The sequence below is a fragment of the Macaca thibetana genome, chromosome 18, assembly GCF_024542745.1.
Source record: "Macaca thibetana thibetana isolate TM-01 chromosome 18, ASM2454274v1, whole genome shotgun sequence".
In the NCBI taxonomy this organism is placed as follows: domain Eukaryota; kingdom Metazoa; phylum Chordata; class Mammalia; order Primates; family Cercopithecidae; genus Macaca; species Macaca thibetana.
The window spans coordinates 19668182-19677525 of NC_065595.1; the positions used below are offsets into that span (position 1 = coordinate 19668182).

At 37.7% G+C, this 9344-nt stretch overlaps 1 pseudogene; it reads left to right on the top strand.

The window, feature by feature from the left end:
- The first annotated feature begins 1830 nt into the window (after positions 1–1830).
- On the top strand, positions 1831–2329 carry LOC126941402 (dynein light chain roadblock-type 1-like; annotated as a pseudogene).
- The last annotated feature ends 7015 nt before the right edge of the window (positions 2330–9344 follow it).

The window sequence follows — 9344 nt, forward strand, 5'->3', positions numbered from 1 at the left end:
TCCTGTTATCCATTGGGGAATCTATGAAATATCAGCAAATCCTTTGGTCTTATGCAGATTGCATCTTGGCCTATACTTCTAATAGTCCTTTGTCCTTAAAATTTTTATATTCAAGGCTTGGTAGATGCACTAAATAGGTTCTTACAAAAAATTGCTATGATCAGCAACAGAATGGAGGGCTTCCAGTCTATCCAATATTCTAGTTTCTGAATTTCCCTTTACTCTAGATAAAATAAGAAGAGTAGTCAACTCTCTCTCAATTACGTATTCACTGGCTGTCCATACTGCCTGTCTTACCATAGATTTTTATTTCTTTAATTTTCTAATTATCATATGGCATTTCTAAACATTGGAGAGAGTATTATAATAATGGTGCTGTGGCTGCTGCTGTAACTTATAGATAGTGATAAGAGCTATTATATATGAAGGTATCTTTCGATGCTAACCCTACACTAATTACTGTACACATATAAACACATTTAATTCTCACAAAGCCATGTGAAGTAAATACTATCATGCCTTGTACCCATTTTAAAGATGACGAAACTTAAGAATTAGAAGGTAAACAATTTGCTTAGGATTACAGTGAGACAGTAGTCTTTTCCTATACACCAAGTTCTTTCTACAGCCAAAGCTCTTGCACAGAACCACTGCATTTTAAACCTTGACTCACTAATTATTAAATTTCCCGTTTGAAGTATTTAAACCTGTTGAAGTTTCAGCGAATTCATATTTAAATGTGTATAAAAAATGCTACCCAGGACTTTGTTGGACTTAAAGGAGCTCATCCATATTCACTCCTTAGCACAGTACTCAACCAAAATAAACATTAATAGTAGCATTTAACTTTTCAGAACTTTGCTACATTTATCCAAAATGCTATGCTATTATCTCATAAGACTTTACAAGTTCAAGACACTGCTACATTATTATCTATCATTCTGACTCTCATGAGCCAGGAATGGGTATTACCACACATAGAACCATCTGTGATTCTGTATGAGTTGAGAAGCATGTAGAAACCTGGACAAGAGAACTGAGAATTTTGAAAATTAATTTCTTATTCTGATAAGGTAGTCAAGAGACAGCTAAGGCAGTTCAGAAAAAAAACTGAGAAATTACAGTGAGGAGATTGGGAAAGAAAGTTAGAGAGATCTAGTAGGTCACAAAACAGTGTTCCCAGCCACATTTGTGATTCCTGTTTTTTGAATGCAAATGGAAAGGGTACTCACATAAATCAATGAAGGGATTTCCTACCAACATCACTGAATTCCTCCTTGCTGGCTTTGAAGTTAGCTCAAATTTGATGTTTCAGATACTTTAAGCAGGAAAAAGTTTGTTATCTTAGCAAATGTCAAACTTTGTGTGGAGGTGTAAATTCCTGTTCTCCAAAGTTGGAAAACTTGCCTTTTTTCCCCTCAGTGTAGTCATTTTACAGCAAGTACTACTACTGGCTTTCCATTCGGAATGAATGGGGTCAATATAATTTCAAATAACGTGAATATTACATTAGGACGATGTTGCACAAGATGAGTTTTTCTCAAAGCTTTCTTTTCATCTGCTTAGAAACTAAATATATGCTTCAATTTTTTTTCTAACATTTGCAAGCTACTTCAATAATTTTGATTCTTTAATGTAGGAGATACTTGAAGCTCAGCTGCTGTTAAACAGCACTCTATCTGTCTTGTGTCTGATTGTTCTTGAAAGCACCAAGTTGTCACTGATCCAGTAGAGGTTTGCTCCCTTGTCTGTTATTCAAAAACTATTGTAGCAGAAAGGCATGGGACTGGGCTGAGTGCTGGCGACATGGAGCTACCAGATTGGTCCAAAATGGCAGAGGTGAAGGAGACACCTGAAATGACTTCAGACCCAGAAGGCAGTGCAGGGAATCATCATACTGAACACAGAAGTGACTGGCTCCCACTCAGCCATCACCCCCATAGGGGATGGATTATAAAAAATACACAGCTAATGCTACCATACTCAGGAAGATACAGATATAGAGCCAGGCCTAATGGGGCCCTGATGTGCACACAGTTGCCATCTAGAACCCAACAGCAGCCCTAGTGATCCAGTTGTTTTACTCCTTAAAGGCATTCCCTTCAAAAGTACCACAGGCAATCCCACCACCACACAGTATGCCAACCTCAGGCATAACCTCCTTGGAAGGCACAGAGTACCATGAATGAAATCGATCCCTAGAATACTCATTCACAGAGTACCATGAATGAAATCGATACCTTCCTTCGAATCTGCTCCATGAAGAATGAAACAATGGTTGCACCAGATAAAGACTCTCCTGATTGTGATTCAGAATCCAAGGGAATAAATCACTCTTTTGGCCCTTGTATCATTCGTTAATTTAATGCCCTCCAAGATTAATAATGTTAATTAAGTCAATGGAGTGGCACAGGGAAATTACCTTAGAGCCCACTCAAAACAATACAGTCACACAGTGGGCTGGCAGCTCCACCCACCCCACCAAAGGATTCCCTCTGCTGTGTCAATTTTTCTCAGGGTTCCTGGGAGGGCCCTCTTTCCTCGTTTCCAGGTTTTGGAGCAAGAGCTCGTAAGAAGTCCACACTCAGCTACCTTCCGACCTCCAGTTCACTTTTTTGCCCTTGGAAAACATTGTTTTACTTTAACTAAAAATCACCAAAATACTATTTAAAAAAAGTGTACATAAAATAGCCTTGGAAAATATATTTTAAAAACTTTCAAATGCACATACAACTGTTAAAGAAAAAGTCTGTTATAGACACACACATATACACTTACATAAAGAGAGCAAGTAAGGAAGAGTGGACAATATTCACTTTATTATCCTTATATCCTATTCTCTTGCCCACGTTTATACTTTACATCACTTGTGCTGAGAACTTTTAAGACATTATTGTTTTTACACACACACATATATAATACATATATACTCACATACATACATACATACATATACACACAGGTTTTTGTGTGTATGTTTATATATTATTTATACATAATTTGTGTACTGACATGTTTGGATTTGTGTCCCCACTCAAATGTCATATCAAATTGTAATCTCCAATTTTAGAAGGGGGGGCCTAGTGGGAGGTGACTAAATCATGGATGGATTTCCCTCTTGCTGTTTTCTTGATAGTGAGTTCTCATGATATCTGGTTGTTTAAAAGTGTAAGCACCTACCCCTTTGCTCTCTTCCTCCTACTCCAGTCATGTACAATGTGCCTGCTTCCCCTTCGTCTTCTACCATGATTGTAAGTTTCCTGAGGTCTCCCCAGCCATGCTTCCTGTACAGCCTACGAAACTGTGAGCCAATTAAACTTCTTCTCTTTATAAATTACCCAGCCTCGGGTAGTTATTTATTGCAATGCGAGAATAGACTAATTACACATACAATTTTTCAAATATATGCCTACCAGTATTTCCTTTCATTTAAAAAAGTAACACATCATCAAGTGTGCAGTTCAGAAAACATAATGTAATTTGCTCATTAACAAAATACTCTTTGGAATCTGACTGACTGTAGAGCCCCTGCTGTGAACTTCACTAGCTGTGCATGACTTGTAAAAAGTCACTCAACCTCTTTTAGTCTTTTCTCACTATAATACAAATAATGACAGAGCCTAACAAATATGGTTGTTGAGAGGGCTAAATGAGAGGTGATTATCAGATTATCAGGTAAAATAATAATCAATGAATGTTAGCTGTCTAAAAACATGATAGTTAATCCCACATTCATTGATAGTTACCATTAATATTTGGGGATTTCTATAATTAAATCTTTGGATACAAATATAGATATAGTGATATCCATATTTCTGCTCTGTTTTCTCAGATTTTTATATTTGTCTGTGTGGCTTCCATTTATCAGAGAGCCAACGGTAGTAGCTACATTTTCTTATTTTCTGTATTCTTGATGTTCTGGTGCTTGTAGCCTCTCAGCCGAGGGAGAAGCTGCCCTACCCAGGGTTAGTGAGTTCTTAGAGACACTAAAGGGCACAGCTGAAGCACGTCTTTCCTAGGCAAACCAACCCATCCCAAATCTATAGCCCTAACCACTGCCTTATTGAATTGTCACACACCAAGTCAATGTTTCCCCTGCTGTTATCCCAGGATCAGGTACTAGGCAACCAGTGACTGCTCCTACATCCCAAAGCCCACCAGAATTATTCAGAGCAGCCGGTCTTAAACTGTGCACTCTGGCCAGCCTTGCCTTTCCCACAGAAACTCCAAATAAGCCTCTGGCCTAGACTTTCCTCTTGCTGCTCTCTCTTCTGACGACATTGGTGTTTTCCGCTGTGGTCCTGTGCGGCATTTAGTGATTCCTCTCTCTGGGGCCTCTCATTGTAATATACTTCCTACCTCAAAGTCTCACTCTTGTCTCCTCCTGTGGCTGCACCAACTTTACCATACCATATCCAACACATACATTCTTAGAACATGGATATATTCTTTATAAGGCAGGTCTTATACTGTATGTGCTGTTTTACCAGTTGCTTTATTGTTTTACTGTATCTAATGAGCACTTTCTCTGCTAGTAAGTAGAAATATACATCATTTTTAAACACCTGCCTTCTATTTTATTTAAATAGATTTACCATGATTATTTAAATACACTTATTATTTAAGGAGTTACAAGTGACATATATTGTTCTTTGGTGATCCTAATAGGTCCATTGCCTGATGTGTGGTAAGTCAATATGCCAACACGAAGGCTGCAGCAGAAAATAGTTTTAATTGTAAGGCCACTGAACCAGGAAGTGGGAGGAAACCTCTAATTCATCTCCCTAAGGAGTTTGGGGCTAGAGATTTCTAGGGGCCTGGAGTAAGCTGAGGTGTTGGAATCCTGGATCAAACAGAGTGCAGAGGTCATGGAATGGCAGATGAAAAAGTTGCATTCTCATGCTGATTCGATTCCTCGGCACGGGTCTTCAAACTGGTTGGTATCAGCCCTTCCACTGGAATTCAAGATCTGAAAAACCTCTTAAGCAATTCTTAAACAAAAGCATTATAACTCTAACATTAGAGAACCTATCCATAGGAACAGTGGGGATGTAAATGGTCAGTATCTAATGCTATTGAGTTTAGGTTACAGGAAAGTGGGTCAAAATGTGGCCTGATTAGTGCTTAATTATAACCATACTTCTGTTCAGAACCTGGTATGTAATTCATGTTAACCCTGCAAGGACAGTTTCACTTTAATGAAATATGCAACAAAAGACCCTAACGTTTATTCTGTTATGCCAGGCACTTTGTTAGATGTTGGTAATTCCACGGCAAATTCACGTTAACCCCGTAAGGACAGTTTCACTTTAATGAAATATGCAACAAAATTCCCTAATGTTTATTCTGTTATGCCAGGCACTCTGTTAGGTGTTGGTGATTCCACGGAAGTCAAGAGAGTGAAGACTTATACCCTTGCGGGTATAATAGACAACTTATATAAGCTTTATAATAGACAACCTCAGATGTGAATCTCATGCACTTGTCAGATATTTTTGGCATACATTTCTAAAATTGGAATACAGACACACACACACATCTGTATATATTTGAATCATCTTTCAGAAAGATAAAGAAGTCATAGATAACACAAATAAAAACACATCCCATCCTCATGGATGGGTAGAATCACTATTGTGAAAATGACCATACCAAACCATGTACCCAAAAAAACAATCAAGTACTCACATGCATTCACTTCTGTTTCAAATAACAATATATATGTATGTATTCTCTAAAGACTCACCTCTAGCTGTTTTAATAGCGCCAGTTCTAAACCAAGTGACTTCCTCTGAGTCACACAGCTTATGAAATGTACAAGCAAGACTAAAATATAAGTCTTTTAATCCCCAATGTGGAATTACTGTGCAAAATGCATTCTCATTCAAAAATAATCACAAGTACTTGATCGTAAGTATCATAGACTCCTTAAAGATCTGTTTGCTTTTTCTTTCTCATCTAAACTTGGAAGGTGAGAAAAAGAGAGCAGATGCTAAGCGTGCTTATGTGTTATAGGAGACAAAATTGGCTTACCAGTCAGAATCTGTGGACCACAAGTTGAGGTAGTGCAACAAAATATTGCCACCAGAAAATACAGTTGTAAAGAAATGATCTTGAGGCTGAAACTCAAGTATCAGAGTTTGTATTCTGGCTTACACATTCTATAAATATTGGCTATTATCACTACTGTTATTATTACTAATAAGAAAATTGTTATTTTAGTGAGAAACAAACCTTGCTGTTGCTTTTCTATTGACTTCCCTTTCTTCCAAAGCGTAAGATACACCAGGGAAGGCCCAGGACACAGGAGCAGACAGAAGGTAACAGAAGAAGATGAGCACTGGGGAGAGCCTGCAGTAGCCTGAACCTCCTCATTATTCTATTTCCCCAAGAACCTCCAGGAGTTTCAACTACTGCTTTTGTGGTTCGTCGACATTTCACTAAGGATAGCTTTTTTCGTTTTGTTTTCTTTTCGGTAGTGGTATTCCCCCAGTGTGGGGAGAAAGAGGTTTTGCTTCCACACAATCAGCATTTTCTGAACATTTCCTAAGCCACTATACTTTGTTCTTCTGGTCTCTTGATCTCTTAAATCCATAATTTTTTTTCTCTCCTTCTTTCTGCCTGAGGTATTGTCTGCTGTTGTCTGATACTTTTTAGATCTTAAAATCAGCATCTTTGGGTCGGGCGCAGTGGCTTACGCCTGTAATCCCAGCACTTTGGGAGGCCGAGGAGGTTTGGTCACGAGGTCAGGAGTTCAAGACCAGCCTGACAAGCTGGTGAAATCCTGTCTCTATTAAAAATACAAAAACATAGCCGGGCGTGGCGGCTGTTGCCTGTGATCCCAGCTACTTGGGAGGCTGAGGCAGAGAACTGCTTGAACCCGGGAGACGGAGGTTGTAGTGAGCCAAGATCGCACCACTGCACTCCAGCCTGGGAGGCAGAGTGAGATTCCATCTCAGAAAAAAAAAAAAAAAAAAAAGAAAAGCAGCATTTTTCTTTACTAATGACTCAGGGTTAGAGCTTCAACCATATCCCAATGTATTACCCAGTCAGTATTCAGATCCTTGCAGCATTTTGAAACATATGTGTGATATTTTGTTTCCATATTATAATATTGAAAATTCAAACTGAAATATAAATCATTCCAGCTGAAGAGGCAAGGGGTATTTAGCCAGAGAAGTGGCATATCAGAAGTGGTATTTAAAGAAGATTAACCTGCAAACATATGCAGGAGAGATTAGATTACAGGAACAAGCTGAATTTGCCAAGGAATGTTCCACACTGTAGATTCAAGCCATTTTGGTCTCTGGCTGTCTGGTTTAGAAAATCAAGATGCCCTGTGGTTTCTCCATTGCCATTTAAAATATTTTAGTGATTATGAGGGAAGTAGTTTTTGTCAAGTCTTTCTTTAGCTGTACCATCCTGGATATCCTGTATAAATAAGAGGAACCACTGAGAAGTATAGATCTTTCTTGGAACCTATATAAGATGAGTGGAAGACCAGTTTTGAGTGGGATGACAAACTGCAACTTTTGAATCTTTTTTTTTCTTTTATAGATGGGGTCTTGCTCTGTTGCCCAGGCTCACTACAACCTCTACCTCCCAGGCTTAAGCGATTCTCAGGCCTCAGCCTCCCAAATAGCTGGGACCATAGATGTACATCATAATGCCCAGTTAGTTTTTGTATTTTTGGTAAAGACAGGGTTTTGCCATGTTGTCCAGGCTGGTCTCGAACTCCTAAGCTCAAGTGATCTGCCCGCCTTGGCCTCCCAAAGTGCTAGGATTACAGGAATGAGCCCGAGAGCCCAGCCGTGCAACTTTTGAATCTTAATAGAGAAGTACCAACTTTTACAAGTGATCAGTTTGGAAAGGGGGTAAATAGGAATCAGTGCTACGTCACTTTACTGTGTCAAACTAATGAAATTCCAACCTTTTTTTTTCCTCTTACAGGTAGAACGTTAGAGTCAGTAATATTCATCTGTATATTAAAATTTCTAAATAATTACTGGCTTAAGAGAAGAGAATGTCATTTTTAATTATAGAATACCATTCTTATTATTAGAAAAAATATTCTATTTTTATTTTATGCATCATTTTCTATAAAGACTAAATACAACAGAAAATGATAGAAAATGCACATATATAATATATAATATTCTGAGTCTATTAATTTAGGACTAAAACAAGTAAAACTTTTGCTGTTCATCAACATCTGCTTTTATATAAAGAGTGGTCTCTTCTCAGTCTGAGCGATTATGAAATAAAATGTAACAAAATCCTTTGATCTACCTAATAGGGATGTTTTAAATAAAGTACATATTTCACTATGATCTATGAATAAGAGAAGTGGCTTCTTACTAATGTAATAATAATTATAATTAGGTCTCAAGATAAAAGCTCAAGAGATCAAGGCTAAGTAGAGTCCTTATTAACTTAAAACTTCATAGTTATTCCCGAATTAAACAAATGACTAGTAGTTACATGGGAAGGTTCTCACCACTCTCTGCTAAACAGCATGAAAAATTAGAACACCCCATTTGTGATTGACGGTCCAGTGAAATCGATTTATAATATGAAACAAGGACCTCCATCTGTAATTTAAACAGATAGCCCTTTGCGGCTTTAGAGAATACCTGAGTCACATTCATTTCAGAATATTTTGGGACCCTGTTTCATCAAACCCTTTCATTGCCCCTTTGACATCCCCCCAACCTCCTGTCACCATGTCATGGGGTTAAAGAACAAATGTTTCTCAACTTTTAATGGGGTTATGTTCTGTGCCAATAAATTCACTGCAAGTTGAAAATATCGTTCATTTGAAATCGCACTTAATACATCTAACCTACAAAAATGTTCTCAGAACAATTTCATTAGTCTACAATTGGGCAGAGTCATCTGGCAATGTGGTATACAGTAGAGTACTTGTATTCTCTTGATCATGTAGCTGATTGGAAGCTGTAGGTCCTTGCAGCTGCCAAGCATGGTGAGAGAATATCTTACTACACATTGCTAGCCCAGGAAAAGCTAGCCTATACTTCAAAACTGTGTTTTCTACTGAACGCTTATTGCTTTTGCATCATTGTAAAGTCAAAAAATTTAAAATTGAAACACTGTAAGTCAGGAACTGTCTGTACTAAAGAGAATGGAATATATTTTCCTTAGTTTTTACTTAAAAAAATTGTTGTACCAGATTGCATTTAAATAATGCTACATTATGAAATATATCAGATGCATAAAATCTAAACAGAATACTGTTAACAATTGTGTAGCTACCGTAAACCTTGAAAGATAAAGCTGTACAAATATAATAAAGACTTTGGAGTTAATCTCTGGTAGCATTTCCA